Source organism: Myodes glareolus, chromosome 20 (genome assembly GCF_982192425.1).
Source record: "Myodes glareolus chromosome 20, mMyoGla1.1, whole genome shotgun sequence".
In the NCBI taxonomy this organism is placed as follows: Eukaryota; Metazoa; Chordata; class Mammalia; order Rodentia; family Cricetidae; genus Myodes; species Myodes glareolus.
The window spans coordinates 6688173-6709908 of NC_142045.1; the positions used below are offsets into that span (position 1 = coordinate 6688173).

Here is a 21736-nt window from a genome sequence, read left to right on the forward strand (position 1 = left end):
GTGGAATGTGGGAACGGGGTCTTTTCATGTCCTTGGGTTTCAGTGTATCTACCTGTGACGTAATGAAGTCTTAGGTTACACTTGGCCTTGACGTTATGTGATTGAGGAACTAGAGAGAGCAAGGCAAGGGTGTGAAAGCTTTTAAATAAAAGCAGCTGATCTCCAAGGGCTTTCTGGACATGGTTCTTAAAGGGCAGGCAAATCTATGGAGCTGCACCACTTCACCCTCTGCCCAGAGCTGGAAGGCCCGCGTCTCTGGGTGCTGTCACTCAGGGACAAGTCTTACCGGAGCTCAGGGACAAACTCTCCTAAAGTTACCCAGGACCTCAGACTCCAATCGGCACTCCTGGGAGCCTCTTGCCAAGTATTGTCTGGGCTGCCAAGTCCTCAAATATGACATCCTCCCCAACCCTGAGTTGAGCTGTTATTTCATGTCTTCAAACCACACCTTCTCCGCTGTCTTAATAGCCACAAGACTGCTCTTCCCGACCGTACGAGAGGAGGGTACGAAGCAAGCTTTGACTGCGCAGGGAAGATGGGCTGAGGAAAGCAGAAACCATCAGTGCTGTACAGGCAGAAGGATGGCAGCATACATAGTGATATTCTTTAGTAAATAGCTTCCAGTATAATCCCCTCGTTATAAAACAGTAGATGCTGATATAAGAAAACAAAGTGTTAAAATGCAACTCGCGTCCTTAGCACATACATCGAGGAAGAGAAAGCTCTGTAAGAAGAGAACACTGGAGATCTATCACTGGGTCGTATGATAAAGACACGCAATGACTTTGCACATCCGTGTGTTGAACAATATTTTCATGACGTGTCAGAAATGTATTCAGCTGTACTTACCGTTACAAAGCACATGCTCCTTGATTGCCGTAGCCTGGGTCTTAAATGTCCCTGTGTGGGCCCAGGTGTTAAAGCTCCATCTCCACAGTGACAGTGGAAGATGGGGCCCACTGAGTGATCTTGGGTTACTGAGGGTGCTCCTCTAAATGAAATTATTCACCCCAAAATAGTACCAGAGGGTGAGAAACCAAACGCAGTCTGAGGGAGTGTCTGGGACCCCATACCCTTCCTTTTGTTCGTATTCTCCTCCCGTCTATGAGCTAAGAATCTCTGCTGTCTCTCTCCCCCCACCATTAACACACTGCCTCACTGCAAGCCCAAAAGCAATGGGACCAACTGACCATGAACCAAAACCTCCAGAACCGTTAGCGAAAGCCACCTCTTTGTAAGCTGATTAACTCTGGTGTTTGGATGTCATCATGGAAAGTGAGTGTAGACACTTGGGAGGCGAAGGTAGGAGAATTGTCAGTTTGAGGCCAGTGAGCACCATATAGTGAGATCCTGTCTCAAACAGTAAGGGTTGGAAAGAGGTCTTAGTGAAGTGTTTGCCTTACAAACATGAAGGCCTGAGCCCAATGCCCCAGAACCCACACCAAAACCAGATGTGGTGGGGAGGGCCTATAATCCTGCACTGGAGAGGCGGTGACAGGGAGCATCCGTGGGACTCACTGGCCAGCCAGTCTAGCCAAATCAATGAACTCCATGCTCAGTGAGACACTCTGTCTCAACAAATAAGTGAAAAACAATTGAGGAAGACAATTCTCATTGGTCTCTTACCTTCATGCACACGCACACACACGCACACGCACACAGACACACATACGCACATGCATGCATATGAACCTGTGCAAACACGTGCACACGCAAAGTATGTACACAGAGACTAGCATAATTCAAAACAATTTTCTCTGTAAACCAGAGGTTCCAATGTGGAGAAAAATTGGGTGCCAACTCCCCTCATCCTACAAAGCAAAGTTGAATCCACATGAAGGACTTAGTTGAGGAGTGGCCAGTAGCTGTTATGACTCTATACCTGCTACTTACCTCAAGGGCTTTCTTGGATCTTTGAAAAGGGTGTCTGTATGTCTGTCTTAACTCAGATGGAGGGGTGCTTTCTCCTACCCAGTGATAGGGAGACACCAAGAAGACCACCGAGAGAACTTGGTTTTCATCCTGGAGATTGACAGAGCACATGACAGCCAAGAGAGGACAGAAAGGAGGGAGAGCAGGAGGCTGGTTCAGCAGCCATCTTGTCACCCAGCTGTGGAGCAAGAAGAGGGAGTTTACCAGAGGCCAAGCAAACCTCCCCTGAGGCTCCAAAAGGAGCTATCTCAAGGGTTGTGCTCCAGGGGCCTGTAAAGAGGATGACTGGATCTGAAAAAGACACATCCTGTCTGAGGCAGACTCCTGGAGGCCCGACCAGACACCAAGCGTCAAGTTCAGCCAGAAAAATGGAGACTACACCACAGGTATTTCAATAGAAGTCAAAGCAGGGCCATCACAGAGGCCCCAGAGATTTTCAGGAAACTATATGCCAACCTCAGACACATCTGCAAAGTTCTGGGCAAACAAATATCCAATTATATCAGTACCCAAGGGCACACAACTATCTCTGTCCTTTGAGCCATCTCAGGAAGGAAGGAAACCGTGAGCAATGGGAAGAGGCATAGAATATAAAAGAAAGAGAAGAGGCCAGCCTTTCCCTCTCCTCCCCCTTCAGGCTGCGAGCATGCAAGAGCGAGGGTCAGAGAGAGGGTGAGGCTTGCTCTCCATGGCTTGCTCAACCTTCTTACAGAACCTAGGTCCACCAACCCCTGATGGATGGCACCACCCACAATGGGCTGGGCCCTCCCACACCAATCACTAATCGAGGAAATGCCCTGCAGGTTTGCCTGCATCTGATAGTATGAGGGCCTTTTCTTAATTGAGGTTCCTTCCTTTAAGGAGACTTTAACTTGGGTCAATTTGACATAAAACTCGTCAGCACAGCTCCGAGACCCACCCAGTGTGGTAGATGGACCAGTTCCTGCCAACTCCTCCCTGCTGAAGACACCGAGACCCTCAGAAGCAGTGAGAGATAGGGATTTCTCCCTTAACTTGTTTGCCCGGATATTCTGTCATAGTTACTCAAAAGTAACTAACACAGAAGCCAATACTATACCCTCAGACTTTGGGATAAAATAAATAAGTAAAAAGCTATACTGGAGGCCTGGCAGCAAGGAAGCCGAAGGTGTACTAGGTTCATTTCTTCAATCAGCAAAGGAGTGTGTGCGGCCCAGAATTACGTTGACTGGTTGTAACTGGCATCATGGGGCAAGAAGATATTATGAATAACTCTGGGTGGCAGAGCACTTGCCCAGCTTTGGAGAGACCATGGATCCAATCCCATGCACCACAAATTTTTAAAATGAAATTATTTTAAATCTATCAATAAAGTATCAAGTGTAGACATAGGACATACAAATCTATAATAAATAAAAGGTCCAGACTCAGGGCTGGAAAGGTGATGTGGGAAGTCCTTTTGTATATGTAAAAGAAGGCTGAGCTAATAGACCAAACAGTGTTCTAATTGATAGAGTTTCTGTGTCATTTTTCGGTCTGGGCAGCCGGGAAACAAACGAGCAGTCTCTGCTTACAAATGGCGACTCAGCAGTTAAGAACATTTACTGCTCTTTCAGAGGACCTGGCTCCAGTTCCCAGCGTCCGTGACAAGCGGCTCACAATCACTGGTAATTCCAGCTCCAGTGGGATCCATGGCCTGTGGCCTTCACCGTAGCTACACTCACATATGCAAACCTACCCCCCACGTCTGGCTAAAGCCAGAGAAAAATTATCATCTGAGCTTGGGCAGACCATGAGCAGGTTCACATAGCAGAAACATGGTTCCAGGGTGGAAGGGTCATCCCAGACAAGAAGAAAATGCTAAATTCAACAGCCACCGCCCACTGGCTGCATAGAAACACAGCACAGGTGCATGAGGTCCTAGGACTAATCTCAGCACCAGGGAAGAACAAGACAAACGCGAAACTCTACCACACTGAGAGGCATGGGAAGTTTTAGACAGAAAACACTTCGGTGAGAAATACATGGTTTCACGGCTGCACAAGTGAGGCTCTTGGATTGGTGGAAATCAATGCTCTCTGTTCTTAGACGATGTCTTCAGACGGCTGCTGTGTGCTCCAGCTGTAGGGAGAACTCAGACTCACTTCCTCACCCTTCTCGTCCTTCCCATCCCCCCCCCCCCCCCCCGTCCTTTCCAGCCCCTTCCTCCTTCTCTTTCTTACAACTTTTTGGTAATGCTTTTCTCCCCCATCAGTTGGTTTGCATCTTGACAGCGCAGTCTGGCAGACAGATGGAGGATTATTCTATCATATGCTTCTCTGTTTCCATCATTTCTGAGACCTGGTTCATACAGTCTGTCATGTAGAATGCGGCAAGCCTTTCCAGTTGGAAGATTTCTCTCGCAAACACACCGGAAGTCATCACGCTGCGAATCGGGCCTAATTTCTTTCAGTTTGTCCTACAAGCCAAGAAAATCAGAAGAGCATAGAACACCCTCCCGTTTTATTGAGGACACCTATTACTTTATATTTTAAATACACACCTTGAATGTTTAAATATTTTTGGTTTTCTTCCTATTCATCCCCTTGCCCTACTGATTTCTGCCGCTCCCTTCTGCTGGTCCCCTACTCCCCAAATAGTCCCCAAGTCTGCTTCAGTGTCACACGGGTTTCTTTTCTTTCCCTTTCTTTCTCCTTCTCCACTTCCTTAAACTCTCTTCCTCCCCATTCATGGGTCTCCCTCTACCTCTCTCTCTCTCTCTCTCTCTCTCTCTCTCTCTCTCTCTCTCACACACACACACACACACACACACACACACACCAGAGGGAGAGGGAAAGAGAACCAGACAGAGAAGCAGAAATTCACGTCTAGGGTCCACAGATAAGAGAAAATATATGGTATTCACCTTTCTTACTTTGGTTTCTTCTGCCTAGTATAACAATCTCTAGCTTCCACTGGGCATGTGCACCATATTTTCTTTATCCATCCTTGTGTAGGTGGGTATTTGACTAGTTCTGTCTTTCTTGTGCGTAGTGCAGCCATAAACATAGATGCACTATGTCTCTGTGGTGCGCTAACTTGGGACATTCTCAGGGGAGGACACTACAGTAGTTCCATGTTTAGCTTTCTGAGGAACCTCCACACTGAGGACCACAGAGGCTGCGTCACTGCATCTCCATCCGTACACCACAAGTTTCCTCTTTCCCACATCTTCACCAGTATTTGTCGCTTTCCTGGCAATGGTGAGATGGAATTTGCATGGTGGGATGTCATATGCTTTTCTTAATAATCATTGGTCTTCTTTAGGAAAGTACTCTGGCTACTTATAGACTGGATGATTTTGAAAGCTTTTGTGTTTAGTTTCTATAGCTTTCTGTATTCTAGATACTAATCCCATCTCCTACATAGTTAACAGTTATTGTTTTCTGACCTTGTACATAGTTTTGGCAAATGAGATTCTCTTAATACTCATGATAGTCGTATGAGGTAGAACCATTATTGTCCTGAAACTATGACCAAACAGGCCCAGCATCAGATCAACAGCTGACAAGGGACAGCTATCCTCCATCTTCATTCTCAAACGTCACCAGGTGGCCTACTGTTGATTTCATTGCTGAAATGTATTTATCACAAACCCAAAACTGGGAAGATTGCATTCCAGTTAACCACAGAGAACTTTCTGGATGTTGGGGAGGAGGTGTGAGATCCGTTCAATTGTAGGAGAGAGGGATTGGGACATTTGAAAGCGGTCAGAGAAACAAGGAGAGGAATGTGTGCAAGGCAGCAGGGACACGGGGCCCAGATACACAGAGAGAGGCTGACTGCGCAGGCCGGCCGAGCTAAATTAAATTTTACCCAGTGGCTCAGGAAGACTTTTTATGTCATTCAGGAGTCAGCTTTGGACCAATGGCCTAAGCCAAAGAAGGAATTGTGGGTTGGGCCAACACAAATGAGAGAAAGCTGGAGGAGAGACAGGGCAAAAGCAAAGAGAGAAAACTAGAGAGAAACCGAGATTTCTAGGAAATTAGCATATTAGCATAATCAAATTAACATAATCAAATGACTTACCAATTAAAACTCCTTTGAGAAGTAAATAGACAAATTGTGATTTAGTCATATACTGAACACCACTCCAGACAAGGCTATTTATGTACCAAACAACATGGATCAATCTCAGAATAATAATGTGGGATACAAAAAGTCAAACATAAATCCTTGTTCCTTTTAATTGATCAAGGAGAGCCCTGATTATGGATAATTAAAACTTCAGACTGCCCAGCTTAGACAAGATACATTCCATTCACACACAATGATAGGATCAGGGTTCCTATGAAAGACAACCAAGGAGCAGGAGAATGGCTCAGTGAAAGCTCTTGCAAGCTCAGTTCCCAGCATCCATGTCAGATAGCACAGAATTGTCTGTAACTCCAGCTCCAGGGGATCCGACGCCATATTCTGGCCTCTCGTGGGCACTGCATTCATGTGCACAGGACTCCCCTCCCCCTACACACGACACACATATACATATATAACATTCATGTGCACAGGACCCTCCTTCCCCTACACACAACACACATATACATACATAACTTTGAAAATACCCAAGGTCCCCTTTGCTCTTCTGCCAGGTGAAGCCACAACAGGAAGAAAGCTATCAGTCAAAGCAGCCTCCAATAGTCATGGAACCTGCCAGAACCTTGATTTCCCAGCTTCCTAAGGCATAAGAATTTCATGTTGAGCTTGGACATAATGGCCCATGCCTTTAATATGAGCACTTGGCAGGCAGAGGTGGGAAGATAGACTCTGAGTTTGGGCCAATCTGTCTACATAGTGAGTTCCAGGATAGCCAGGGATACATAGAGAAGTCGTGTCTTCAAAAACAACAACAGTAGTAACAAAAAAGAAAGAAATGCATGTGATTACCTCTTAAGTTGATGGCATTGCATTACTATAGTCCAAATAGACTAAGACGGTGTCATTTAAGTATCTTCTTTAAAATTAAGAATTGTTCGTGTGACAAGGCAAATATGCACTGACTCTCGATTCAATCCTCAGCTTAGAAAAGGAAAATAAAGATGGGAAGCACCTCAGTGGTAGAGCGCTGGCTTAGCAAGCGCCAGGCCTTGGGTTCAGTCCCCAGCCTGGTCCCCAGTAGGAGGTGAGGCTGGGCTTCAGCAGTGAACTGAGCTTCAGCTGTGAGCGCTGGGAAGTTCTGGTTACAGGCAGTTGACACTCAGGTCACCAAGAGTTGGGGACTAAGATGCAGGTTTTTGGAACTAAGGTAAGATTTTAATTGGCTGGTGTGTGTTCTTAAAGGGCGATTTTCTGATTTACATAATCTAATGGCTTTGAGATTTAGAAAATAGAGGTACCACCCCCCTACTTTTGATGGGAGCACAGACAGCCTTGCTCTCTAATGATTCTGTGTGTTACTTTTAATAACAGCAGCAGGCCAGAGCCAAAGGGTGTGACGGCCAGGGAAGGAACAGGCTCTTTCAGAATCTTCGTGTTCAGAGTTCTCTTTCCTTTTTTTGGGGGGGGGGGGGATTATTTGGTGGTACTAGGAGTGGAATGTGGGACCTCACACAGGGACCTTACCACTTAGTAACACCCCAAGCCTCCAAAGTTGTGGGTTTTTGCTGAACTCCCCTGAGAAGTCTTCTCCAGGTGTTCTATGTCACCTCTTCCTCCACAGTCTCAGTCATTTCCTGTCACTAGCTCACTTGGTGCTGTTGTAAAGAAAATAATCCCCCAAACCACCATCCTTCCTAATCTACTCGTTTAATACTCGGGATTTTATCTCAAGTGTTATTCATAGCTAAAGAAAACCCCTGCCGAACCTCTTTCCAACACCGACTGATTCTCCTAGCTCTGTTACAGCTGCACTTTCATGGCTTTTTAAGGTACAGATGGCCTTCTGCAAAGCTTGCCTTTAATGGATGGAAGTCATAGTATTAGAGAAAGGAAGGAAAGGGAGGGAGAGAGGAGGGAAGGAAGAAGAGGAGAGGGAGGAAGAAGGGAGGAAGAAGGGAGGAAGAAGAAAAGGAGGAAAAAAGGAAGGAAGAAAGAAGAAAGCCCTAGAAATAGAACCCAGCTTGGCAGCTCCCAAGACTGGGTGGGAAGGGACTGAAGAGAAGCTGGGTGATAGTTAGCATGTAATGGATTCAGGGCTTTGTGTTACAGTGATGGTGATGGTCCAGCATCAGAAGTGATGATTACACAACACATGTGTTCTGTCTACACTGCTCTAAACAGCCCCTGTGAGGTCTGAGCATCCTACCGACTGCAGCCAGGTCTGATTTACTGGAAAGAGCATCCAGTTGTCATCCCCGACACACACACACACACACACACACACACACACACACACACAGAGAGAGAGAGAGAGAGACAGAGACAGAGACCAGAGACAGAGACAGAGAGCGATGGAAGAGCAGAGCCTGCTTGGATGGATCAGACCTTAGCCATTTCAGCTCAAGAGTTCCTGCCCGCAAGCTCTTCTTGCCTCCCCTGGGCGACATAAGGAGACATCTAAGATCATGGTACGCCTGGCCTTTCGCCTCCATCCCTCTGAGGACTGATGGTGGTACCTCACTGTTCTACTCTGGGGTGATAAACACCATGAGCAGAATCAACTTTCGGGAGGAAAGGTTTATTTTATCGTACGCTCCCAGGTCAGGGCACAATCCATTGAGGGAAACCAGAGCAGGAACTCAGGGCAGGAACTGGAGCAGCAATCACGGAGGGATGTCGCCTACTGACTCCAGCCCATGGAGCCACGCTCAGTCAGGCTTCTTACACAGCCCAGGACCCAGGAGTGGCACACCCTACAGTGGGTTAAACCTTCCCACATCACTTAGCAATCCAGACAATTCCTCACAGATGTGGTTGCTGGCTGGTCTGTCCTAGACAGTTAAACCCCACATGGGTTCTGTCTTCTTGTGGGAGACTTGTATTTGAGGCTGAGAGCCCCAGATATCCCTGAGAGACGTCTTAACAACCTACCGGTACAGGATCTGATGGGAAGTGGTCTTCACTGTGGCCACCTGTAAGGCAGCTGAAGATGGGGCCAGTCTAAGTCCTGAACTCCTCTGAGCTCTGCCAGCCCTGACCTTGAGGACTATAGCGGCTCCCAGCACAATGAGCTGCCAGTGGCCCTGAGCCCCGGCTTCCATTACAGGGACTTCAGCCCTATGCGAAGCATAGCTCTAAGGTGGACACAAGAACCTTCTGCAGCACACAGCAAGGCTTTGCAGGCTTCCTGCTGTCCAGAGCTTGATCCTGCCCCTCTGGAGAGAGAGTTCAGCCTCCTACTGAGCTGACAGAGAGGTGCTGAGAGATAAGGGAGATCTTGTTCAGCTCCATCCCCCACCTTGACCTGGGCAGCCTCGCCTTCCCTGATCTGGAGCCCAATCAGTGTGGATGTGGACTAATTACCTAGGAAGTGCTTATAGCTAAAGCTTCCTTCTGGGTGCTTGTAAATTGAAACCTGGCACACAAGTGTATCATGAAATGGACAAGGGCATTTTGGTCATCGAGAATAGGGAAAGTGGGAGGCATTGTAGCAGGTGTGTGGGCTGAATGGAGAAGCATTGACTTGGAGGGAGAAGCATTGACTTGGAGGGAGAAGCATTGCCTTGGAGGGAGAAGTGTGGACTGGAGGAGAAGCATGGACTTGGGGGAGAATCATTGACTTGGGGGAAAAGCATTGCCTTGGAGGGAGACGCATGGATTTGGAGAAGCATTGACTTGGGGGAAAAACATGGACTTGGAGGGAGAATCATGGACTGGGGGAGAAGCATGGACTTGGAGGAGCAGCATTGACTTGGGGGAGAAACATTGCCTTGGAGGGAGAAGCATGGACTTGGGGGGAAAGCATTGACTTGGGGGAGAAGCATTGACTTGGGGGAGAAGCATTGCCTTGGAAGGAGAAGCATTGACTTGGAGGGAGAAGCATGAACTGGGGGAAAAGCATGGACTTGGGGGAGAAGCATTGACTTGGGGGAGAAGCATTGCCTTGGAGGGAGAAGCATGGACTTGGGGGGAAAGCATTGACTTGGGGGAGAAGCATTGACTTGGGGGAGAAGCATTGCCTTGGAGGGAGAAGCATTGACTTGGAGGGAGAAGCATGAACTGGGGGAAAAGCATGGACTTGGGGGAGAAGCATTGACTTGGGGGAGAAGCATTGCCTTGGAGGGAGAAGCATGAACTGGGGGAAAAGCATTGACTTGGGGGAGAAGCATTGACTTGGGGGAGAAGCATTGCCTTGGAGGGAGAAGCATGGACTTGGGGGGAAAGCATTGACTTGGGAGAGAAACATTGACTTGGGATTCCTCCTCTGCAACCTGCATTCTGAGGTCACAAATAAAGTTTTGAGTTTCCAGAGTAGGATTTAGACTTGTGCCACACTTGAGGGGATTACCCCTGTGAAGATAGTTGTTAAAGGAAAGGTCAGAAACAAAGAGAACCTCAATTAAAAAAAAAAAAAAAGTAACTATCCTTTCTATTCAGTGTTCCTTACTCCTTGTCTCCCCTGCTTCAGGGTGAAACACAATATCTTAAGCAAACAGAGCTCAGAGAGGCTGATCATTGGCTCCCATTGTCCCTGATACCACAGCCCCTCCCTCCCCTTGGCCTGTGCTGACAGGGCTGTTTATAGTTTTCTTCTGAGGGCCACCCTTTAACTCACAGTCTGATGACTATAATGGGCTCATTTGTCTGAGGACGAAAGGGAGCCGGAGTCCCTAGCGCTGAGCAGGCTGGGCCAGGCTTTAATCTCAGGAGCAGCTGTTATGGAACCCAGGTAAGAACTTCCCTGTGTGTGATGAGTCTTCCTCTGGCTGACTGGTTAATCTCGGGCAGGGAGGGAGATGAGCTGTCTGTGATTGAGTTGCTAGCTTTGCCACTGGTTTTCAGTTCTTGTCTGCAGAGACAGAGGAAAAGGTGAGTCCTCTGAGACCTGTCTAGAAAGCTGATAGAGCCTGGTCCACCCAGGTGAGAAAGGAGAGAAAGCACAGAACTGGGGGATAGGGGGGCAGATTTGGCCCCCAAGTAGCATCACTGGCCTGAGCTGGAGACATTTTCCCCGTTACAGGCTGCCGGGTGCTCAGCCTTCCACTTTTCCAAGGCAGCTCTTCACAGCTTGCGGCTGCCACAGTTGGGTTTCTGTACCCTGTGTACCCCGGTTGACCCCCTTTGAAAGAGCTAATATCTTTTAGCATTTTCAAAGGGGAGGCATAGTGGACTTGTCATAAACAGATCCATTCAGAAATGTGGGAAAGGCTGTGCGCCAGCAGGCTGCTGTAAAGTTTAACTGCCCCATAAAAAGTGCTCAAAGGGCACTGGGAATAAGGAAGAGCCCCAGGCGAATAGAGAGTTTGTCCTTGATTACTGGAGTGGAGCGGCTGGGGTAGGGGTGGGCCCCCTGCTGCCCCACCCCCACCCGCTGTGGCGGTTCAAGGGAATCTGATGGGGCTTGGGCAGCCACACTACTATGCTTTCTGGTTCCTGGTTCTGGTTTCCCTGGCTGTCAAGTCTGGTTTCTTTCTCTTAGTCCATGTGGTGCTAGACACCTGCCCCATCACAGAGCTATGGCCGCATGATAGTGATGGGCCCCGCTTCCCCTCGAAAACGGGCTAGAAAACCCCGCCTCCTGCTGAGCGAAGGAACCGTCCAAGGCAGCTTTGATCAGACTTTGTGTCCTTGCCTTCCCCTTCCCGAGGAGCCTGGTGGTGTGAAGTCAGTGAGCTTCCGGTGCCGTGGGTTTGGTGGGTTTGGTGGGGACAGGAATCTGATAAGCTGTAGAAAGGAGGCTGGTGAGTCACCTGGCATCCTTGCTGGGCTGCTCCCAACCCCAGGTTTTGTACGCTAACGAGATAAAAAGCACCTGTAAAACTGCCATGCTTCTGCGGCGCCTGATGGAATTAGATCAGAACGCAAAAGTCCGTGTTCAAGTAAATAGGACCCAAAGCAGCACAAGGTTTAGCTCATTTGTTGAAAACATAAAACAATGTAAAAATTAAAAAAAAACTTTAAAATAAATACAAACAAATGTCCGAGAGCTTCTGGGTGAGTGGTCGAGAGCCCAGGAGAGACGGAGGGCCAAGCTGCTCCTTGGAGTAGGCTAGTAACCTAAAGAATTGATATTGAAAGTGAACTTCAGACTGCCGGGGGTGGGGTGAGGCCAGGGCAAAACCGTCCGGCCCCACCCTGCACACTCGGTTTGTTGGGGGCACTGTATTCCCATACTCCTACCTGATGGGATATTTCTGAAAGCACAATTGCCCCGCCCTGGGGACTAACCGCAAGACCCGGGTTGTCTCCTGTGCTAACCATCCATCAGCTGTAAATCAGAGGTCCCAGCAACCTGGGAGGCTTGGTGACTAGCATGCAACTGTGTCTAAATTCATGCTATAACTGGGAAGCTTTTTCTGGCGCTTCAAGTTCAGGTGTTAAAGAAGGTTTGCAGAACCCAGGGGAATGTTCTGTCTGCTGGCATATCATAAATTATATGATGGATAACATAGATGACCAGTCAAATAAAGAGCTGCATGGGGTAGGGAGGGGTAGGGAGGATAGGGAGGGGTAGGGAAGGTAGAGAGGGGCAGAGAGAGTAGAGGTGGGGTAGGGAGGGTAGAGGTGGGGTAGGGAGGGAGTCCTCCCAGCACCTCCACCTGTTCAGCAGAGATGTAGTGGCTTTTGTTGTTACTGGTGACTTTGTTTTGTTTTATGGTGACTTCATTAGGCAGTCTCCATTAGATGACAGTCACTGGAAACTGAGTCAGTCTCCAGAACCTTTGCACCTCCCGAAGGTGAGTGTTGGTGCTACAGCCAGAGAGTCTCTCATTCCCCTGACAATCAGACCCCTTCCCAGGGCTTCTGGGAAGCCCTCAACCTTCCTACACCCATGAGCACACAGAGATACCTTTTCATTTTCTACATCTTAATGGCTTCAAGAACTGTTTGCCAAGAAACGGAGACAAGAGCGCGCGCGCACACACACACACATGCACACACATACACACACACACACACTCTTATTCTAACCCTCAGTATCACACCTTTCCCAGGAGTCACACTGCAGGCCATCTCTCACACATATTTGTACAAGGTGCACACTATTTCTGGGTCCCAGTTCCTAAATCTGCAGCATGTGGCTAGTCCTAAGAAGGGCCAGCTAAAGGGAGATCCCTGGGACCTCAGCATTGCCACACTGGCGGGGGTGACCCCAGAAGGCCGAGGCTGAGAGCAAAAGCTTTGATTTGGATGCATCCGGGTCAACTCTTGAGTGGCAAGTCACCCACTTTTCTAAAGTTTCTGGCGGGATCCTTGTGAGATGACCGTAACTGTGTCCAGGGGTAAAGAGTTTCCTGCACAGTGCTCAGCACACAGTCACTCTCTGGTAAATCCATTCGTTTCCCAGCTACCAGCACTCAGAGATAGGCCTAACCATAGACTAAGTTTGCTGACAAGGTTGTGCCCTAGTTTCTACACCACGCTGGCCGGCAGGTGACTCTGGATGACAGTGTGTCCCTTGGGTCGTTGTTATCTGATCTACCCATGAGGCAATGTCTTCAAAGTCCTCTATAACTCTGGCTCCATAATGGGTCTAGCACATACCTCAAACATAGCTGAACTTAATCCCAGGTCTCCGGTTTCTACGGATGTCGAGGTGTCCTGGGAAAGTCCAGTTCCCTCGCTCTTCCTTATCTGATAGTGGCCATCCCAGTGTCTCCCTCCCAGGATGACTTGGGGTTGGGAAGATAAGAAACACAGGTGCCTCTGGCATGCTTGACTTGGGGTCCTTCCTGCACCTTGCTCCACGAAGCACACCCCCATTATGATGGAACTTTCTAGATGTTGTTCCAGAGGTTTCCCACCAAGAATGGGCTGAAATCATCTCTGAGTACTGAAGCCAGATCCTGCAAGGCCAGGTTTGGAGCTAGGAGCCAATCTAGGTCAGAGGATGAAAAGTGGAGGCCACACCCACATCGTAGAAAAGCAGCTCTTCGGAGAACCCAGCCTTAACTCCCTCCTGAGATTGACAAAGGCAGCCATTTCTTCCCTGAGCCCTGTCCGTGGGGATCCCTAGGAAAAGGGAACCCCAAAGCCAAGGGTCAAAGACAGTGGAATCAAGAGAACTGGCAGACAGTCCCCGCAGCCACGTAAGAACAGGCAGCTTGACCTCCTCTGTCTTACTGGAGCGGTGGAAGCCACAGTTTGGTTTGTATTCACAGTTCTCGTGCTTCACAGTTGACTGTCTACTTTAAATTTCAAACGAGTATGCGTGCACCTTCACCCATCCCCAGTCAACACCCTACTTTGTCATCCAGCGACATCAAAGGAACCCACCAAAAAGACAGAAAGCAAATCAAATGCCTCCTTCCCCACACCCCAGCCCCAGGAGTCTGAGCTTCATTTCACCTCCAGCCACTCTCTGGGAACACTCTCTCGTCCCACCTCCACCCTGCGTCCCACCTCCACCCTGTGCAGTCATTCTAGGGCTCTAACTGCCAGGAGGGGTTTCCCACTCCACTGCAAATTCCCAGCACTGTGCTCCAATGGCTGAGATAGAGATCAGCAGACCCCACAACCTGCAGCCAGCTCCTCAGGCTGCTGACTCAAGAGGCCTTAGCAGACTTCACACGCCTGGCCATCTCTACCAATGATATTCATTCTTCGCAGGTGTGTGGAAGACCTTGGCAGTCTGCGGTACCACAAAGCCTGTCTGTAATCCTGTGGCTCCCATGGGGCAGTAGTCAGGGTTGACCTTTGGTATAATAGATATCCTGCCAAGGAATCTCCAAGGACAGACACTTACTGGAAGTTTTCCCTCTCAACTCCCCCCTCTTCCCAGAAGAGTTTTTCTCTTTTGTTTTGTTGTATTGTTTGAGCATCACATGGCCTGTCCTGCATGCTAGGCCACCCTGTTCCACTAAGCCGCATTCGCTCTCCCCAAACCTAGAACTAAACTGAACTTTAAAGCTGTGAGCTCAGAATCGGTGTCATAAAAACCACTCTTCTGCTTCCAAGAATTTGCAATTTTGCTAGCCACTCCTGGTTGTAATGTTCATCCATCACTGATTTAACTTTAAATACGGAAGGAAGTCTTGCTTGAGAATGTCTCAAGACTACTCTGCTCCCCCGCTCCCCCCCCACATTGATCCTATAGGTGCAGGACAGCACTGGGGCTGCAGGTGGAGGTAGCATGCACTGACTTTTGCTGCATCCATATCTACCATAACTTTTCTTTTTTTAAAAAAAAGATTTATTTATTATGTATACAACATTCTGCTTCCATGTATGCCCACACATCAGAGGAGGGCACCAGATCCCATTACAGATGATTGTGAGTCACCATGTGGTTGCTGGGAATTGAACTCAGGACCTCTGGAAGAGCAGCCAGTGCTCTTAACCTCTGAGCCATCTCTCCAGCTCCTTTACCATAACTTTTCATTCATAATGAGGCATGGCAAGCAATGACAACAGTGAATGACAAGAAATACATAACAAGCAATAATGAAAGATATTGCACTATATATATTATATATAGGCTGTTAAGTTCTAGTCTTTCCCTTTTTATGTCCTTAGACCACGGTCAACCATAGGTCGCTGAAACCAAGGGAGGTTTGAAAACTGTGGCTATGGTGATGGATAAGGGGCTTCAAGTCAAGTATGGATGGGTGGCCTCTGCCTGCTCCTAAAATCCTATGGCATCTGCAATATTCTCCTCCACTGTTGTCTTCGGGTGCTTTCCAGACAGCTGGGCACTAATTGAATTTCCAGAGTGCCCAGTATAGCCAGTCCTTTTGATGTATCACTGACCCCAGGTTCTTCCCCTGAAACCGAGGGAGCAGGATGAGAGCTGTGAGCTTTCCGGCTCTCCCTGAGGCCGAGAGCGCAGGCTCTTCCCGGGCTGCAGTCCTTTCCTTGTGTTTGTTTTTTGAACAAGAAATAGCAGCCATTGGTATTTTCTTAGGGATGAGAGTCCTTTCAATCCGCCCTCAGCTTGGATAGCCGTCGTTTCTCTGGATCTTTTCTGTGTTCTGGGCACACTGGGGACATAACATAAATATTAATTACTGCTGGTACATTACCGACAGAAAATAGGAAGACCCCTATACGGCAGCAGTGACCCTAGAAGTCCCAGAAGCTGTGTTGGATATGTGACAAGGACAGAGAGTGACAAGACATTAAAAAGCAGCTGTCTTCCCACACTTAGCGCTTGCAATAAACCAAGGGTGCCATTGTGTGAGCTGTCACCGATGCTGGGAGAAAGCCGGGGAAGGGGGCAAGGGCAGGATGCCTTCCATACGGGTATTCTGAGAATACTGCTCTTGGTGGGAGCCTCTTTTTCTACAGATAGGCTCTGTCAACTATGGTCTCTGTGGTGTATACAGATCTGGTGCCGTCCCACGCTTCTGGGTGTGGATTCTGAGTGCAGGGTCCATGGGGGAGGACAAGCTACCGATAGTGACAGGACCTGAAGTCAGTAGCACAGGGCAAGCAGAAGGGTTTGGTGACCAGCAACCACTAACCTCTAGGATGTGCCGGAAAGGTATCTCCGTCGCGTCTCCAAGGCTACCTGTAAACCTGTCTCTGTAGCAACCATGTCCAGCTGTGTCCTCAGCCCCACCTAGCGTGTTAGGGGCAAGGGGTAATTTGTCATTGTTTAACCCACCCCCAATACAGATGTAAATTAATCTTTCCTATTTTTTTCCTTTCGATGTATAAAAAAATCCAGTGAGTATGGGGATAAGGGAGCTGACAAGGAGACGAGTGTGTGTGTGGCCACTGGAGACTAAAATCATTGTAGCTACTTCTATTTGTTACTTTCTTTCAAACAGGGCTGTTTGCTCTGATGCCGCCCCTGGAACACCTCTCTGGTTTCCTCGCATAGCGACTCTAGGATCCAGGCCCAGGCTGGTATCTAGTGTGTCTTCTGTTAACTGAAAGGGAACTTGAGTTTTGTTCTTCTTGCTTTCTCGATTCAACAAGGGATGCACTTTCTCAGCCACCGACCAGGAGGCCTGGTGCGTGCGATCTAGCACCAGGCTGTCTGGCTGCGGATGGAGATGCTAACACTGCTTCAGCTGCAATGCTCAACGGTGTTAGTCAGCTCTCCCTCACTGTAAGAAATACCCACATTAAGCAGACTTTTGAGTCAGAAAGGCTTATTTTGGCTCGTGGTTTCAGAGGTTTTAGTCCCTGGTTGCCGGGCACTGTTGCTTTGCGTCTAGGGAAGGCATGACCAAGAAAGACATATGTGAAGCTGACCTATGGTTTCCATTCCCACAAGAACATACATGTGCATACACACAGAAGACATGCACAGACCTCAGGAGGAGCACATAAAATAGCAAAGGAGAGGGGTTGTAGGTGCAAATAACTAGAGTGAAGGAGTATTGTCAGGACACGCTCTTGTGTGTGTGTGTGTCTGTGTGTGTGCCTTTCCAAGACATTGTCATCCAAGGCCAATTAAACTTTATAATCAGGGAGGGGTAGAATTTAGGCTCGAGAAAGAGAAGAAAGGCCACAGCAGACTCAGGAGGAACCAACATCACAAAAGATGTGGGAGCTAAAACCAAAGGAGGTTTTAGAAGATGTAGTTTAACTATGTGGTATGGGAGGAAATCAGGATAAAAAAAAAAAAGCCAGTGGTCCTTCACAACCTGAGCAATATATGATGTCACTAATCACCTGGGTTTTCCTATAATTTTCCAACAGATCCACCACAGGTCGCCAGAACTCTTCCCCCTCTCTCCATGAAGGCTTTCCCATTTACCAGAAAATGGACAGGCTGGAGTACATTCAGTAGTAGAGCCTTGCTCCAAATGTTCAAGGCCCTGGGTTCAATTTCCAACACACACACATACACACACACACACACACACACACACACACACACTCCTTTATGGAGAGCCTTTTGGAAACGTAACTGTGGTTTTGACCCTCGCCCACATCAGTCACCTGAGACCTTGTTAGAGGAAACGGTTTTGCCTCCTCCTGTGCCAAGGGGTTGTCCAGAGCCTGTGTGCTCAGCAAACACTGGCTCCCGCTGTGGTGGAGGAACAGGCTCCTTCTAGCTACTTCACGCACAAGTCTTTCAGTTTATCTGACGCCTTAGGTCCTGGGCAGGTATAGACTTAAGAGAAGTTACGGAGATCTACGAAGAAGCAGGTCCCAGTCACGGAGCAGTGGTGGCAGGAAGCTGGCCCACCGAGGAACTGGCTTCACTCTGAACTTGCCATGCCTCTGTAACGCTAGTCAGTTCATCCCAGGGCCTCAGAACTCCCCCCTCACCACCTCACAAACTTCATCACTGATTTCCAAAAGAATTCCACCCTTCTGGTCATGAACTGAATACCAGAGGGTCCCCCAAAGGCCTACTGAAGTTATTAACCTTTCAAGAGTGGCCGTTGGGAGAGGGATTGAGATGAAGGACGACTTAAGTAGTGTTTTGGAGTAAGAAGGAAGACTGAAGAGCTGGACACCGGAGCACATGTCTGAGTCCCAGCTACTCAGAAGGTAGAGGACAGAGGATTGCTTGAGTCAGGTGGGTGGAGACTAGACAGGGCAATACAGTGAGTCCTGGTCCCTTTTCCATCTCAGATGAAAAACTTTGAGAGAAGAACTGGGGCTGTAGCTCACGGTGGAGCACCTGCCTAATGTGTGCAAGACCCTGACTTCAGTCTTCAGCACAGGAAATAAAATGTCAAGTCTTAAGGAGCAAAGGCCAGCACTAAATTCCATCTCCTATGTGTTTGCTGTGCTCTTTCTAGACTTTGTGGATAGCACTGAAGATGATCCAAGGTTTACACACGACAGTAGTCTCACGGCAAGGGCCCAGGGGCTGTGGCACTGTGATAGAAGGGGAGCACGGGGAAGGAGGAGTCTAGAAGGAAAAGGGCAGGTGTTGACCATTAGGACCTGGCATCAGGAACCAGAAGGTTGTCATACCCGTACTGTGGGTGTGTTCATGGCAGCCGTTGGCACTTTGAGCCTGTGCCCTGGAAATACCTGCTGTGTTGTAACATGAGGGGCCGGCTTGTTGGGGTATCTATTCCTGCCTGGTACCCCACAGCTGGCAAGTCCCAAGGAAAAATCACACATAGGACTCCATAAGGTTACAAACTAATTGGCCCATTAGGTCAGGCTTCTTGTTAACTCTTATAACTTATATTACCCCATTATCCTTATCTATGTTAGCCACATGGGCTCAGTACCTTTCTCAGTGTGACAGCTTACATGTTGTCTCTTTGGTGGTTTGCGCAGGAGTGGCTGAGGAACTTTTTTGCTTCCCAGAATTTTCCTGTTTTCATTGCATCACCTCTACTTCCTGTCTGGTTTTTCTGCCTATATTGCCTGTCTGGTCAATCAGCGTTTTATTAAAATATGATTGACAGAATACAGACAATTCTCCTACATCATTTTTCTCTTTTTTTTTTAAACAAAGGAAAATATCCATAGTCCATTTGTTGGGAATGTGGGCGTAGTATTTTAGGCTATTTTTTGTTGGTTGGGGGCGCTGATAATCAAATAGGGACCTAAAGAAAATTTAGAGTTATAATCAAGTCTTGACTGGAGTATTTTGTGAGTCTTGATCATCTTAGGCAGTAGTCTTGAATTTGTTTTGGATGTGGAACTATGTCATCTGGGCCCTCTATTTTTGTTGGAGATTTTTTAGGTGGCCTCCCTTGGTCAAAGGTGATTTTTTTTAACTTTGAATAAATCCAGAGCCTCTCATTTTTTGTGGAAACAAAAGTAAAATCTTTTTTTTAAAGTAATATATCTTTTGACTTTAAATTTGAAGCCAAGGTATTTTTAAAATGTCTATCTTGGGTTAGTTTAGCAGCATTTATAAACAAAAGTCTTATAGCAATTGTTGCTTTTTTTAGCATTTAAATAATTTAAAGAGAGCATAATAACATATAGTATTAAGATTTTTTGTGTATTTTTTATCTTTATGTGGTTTTATTTTAACCTCTATTTTTTATTTTTATTTTTAACTTTTGGCTTTTTGAGACTATATATCTTTGTCCTGGAATAACTTTGTAGACCAGGCTGTCCTTGAACTCACAGAGATCCCTCCGCCTCTGCCTCCCAGGCATTGGGATTAAAGGCGTGTACCACCACACCTTGAGGTCATAGAGGTCAATATGCCTCTGCCTCCCAGGCATTGGGATTAAAGGTGTGTACCACCATACCCTATTTCTCCCTTTTTTTCTTTTTTCTTTTTAATGACTTTAACCTTTAGCCGGCATATATTTTTAACACACTGTAAACCATTTAGAGGTTTTCTTCCTCTTTGAATCTCTCTTTACTGTATATCTCGCTTTTTTGACTACATGAGCCTTTAATTTATTAAGCAATATGGAGAGCCGTGGCTTTGACGGCTAGATCCATCTCATTTTTTAACTTTTTAGCCTCATGGCTGAGATATCAGCCAGAGCTGTGTTCATTGCCATACTCTATGGCGTTTCAAGGTCCTTGCTAGCAAGCAAGCTGCAGCATTTTGCTCATAGACCATATTCAGTCGGACTGCCTGCCTGAAAGAGTCAGAGTTTGCCCTGGCAGGACAGTCCAGAAAGCCGGCATTTTAAAACAGTGCAGCTTTTTTTCCTGCTACGACTGAAAACCGAAAAGCATGCATTCAGATTTTCCTAAACACAGTTTAAGTGTTTAGTGGCAGGACCTCTTAAAAGAGCTGCAAAGTTTTGCAGCTAAAGCTGAGACAGGAAGCCTCTCTTAGATGAGAGTGTTTGTTTGCCTCTAGCAAGCAGAGCAGACCCGAGAAATTGCTGCTACCAAGAAACCATGCTTTACTCTATTCTTTCCCGAGCTTTCTCAAGCTTTTTGTGGATTTAGTTATCCACATTGGGCGCCATCTGTAACATGAGGGGCCGGCTTGTTGGGGTATCTATTCCTGCCCGGTACCCCACAGCTGGCAAGTCCCAAGGAAAAATCACACACAGGACTCCATAAGGTTATAAACTGATTGGCCCATTAGGTCAGGCTTCTTGTTAACTCTTATAACTTATATTACCCCATTATCCTTATCTATGTTAGCCACATGGGCTCAGTACCTTTCTCAGTGTGACAGCTTACATGTTGTCTCTTTGGTGGTTTGCGCAGGAGTGGCTGAAGAACTTTTTTGCTTCCCAGAATTTTCCTGTTCTCATTGTATCACCTCTACTTCCTGTCTGGTTTTCCTGCCTATATTTCCTGTCTGGCCAATCAGCGTTTTATTAAAATATGATTGACAGAATACAGACAATTCTCCCACATCAATGTATGATGGATTCATATAGGTTAGAAACACTTAAGGAAAAAGAATAATAAAAAATAAGGTGGCGTTCAATGAAGATACGATCAGACAAGCGGTGTGTGTGTGTGTGTGTGTGTGTGTGTGTGTGTGTGACTGGAATGTAATGAAATCCTCTTTGTTCTCTGACCCTCTTCCTTACCATTCCTGCCCACACCTCCCCTGCTCCCCTGCTGTGGATTTTCTCCCCCCCCCATCCTCTCACCCTGCTCACAATGGGTGAATCTGTGAGTTAAACTCTTTCCCCCAGATTCCTGTGTGGAAGTCTTAACCCTCCACCCCCATACCGCAGCACAGTATGTGATATTTTATGGAAAGAAGGTGATTTCCAAATACAAGATAGAACCAAAATGCTGTTGTTAGATCTTAGATGTCTCAAAAGGTCTATGTGTTTGTCCTCCAACCCCAGCCCTACCCAATCCCATGGTGCTGTTTCCAAGTACATGGGAACCTTCCAGAGTTGGGCCTAGTAAAAAGGAGAAGTCACCTGGGAGAGCCCTT

General features: G+C 47.4%; 1 protein-coding gene across 2 annotated transcripts in view; it reads left to right on the forward strand.

The window, feature by feature from the left end:
* Nucleotides 1-21736, forward strand: part of Trim2 (tripartite motif containing 2) — a 139019-nt gene that overhangs the window by 19262 nt on the left and 98021 nt on the right. The window contains exon 1 of one of the 2 annotated variants that reach the window (XM_085682525.2): nucleotides 10560-10714. The exons of the other annotated variant lie outside the window; for it this stretch is intronic. The gene's annotated coding sequence lies outside the window, so the exon portion shown is untranslated. Of the gene's footprint in view, nucleotides 1-10559; nucleotides 10715-21736 lie in introns of those variants that run through there. 2 annotated transcript variants of the gene reach the window in all.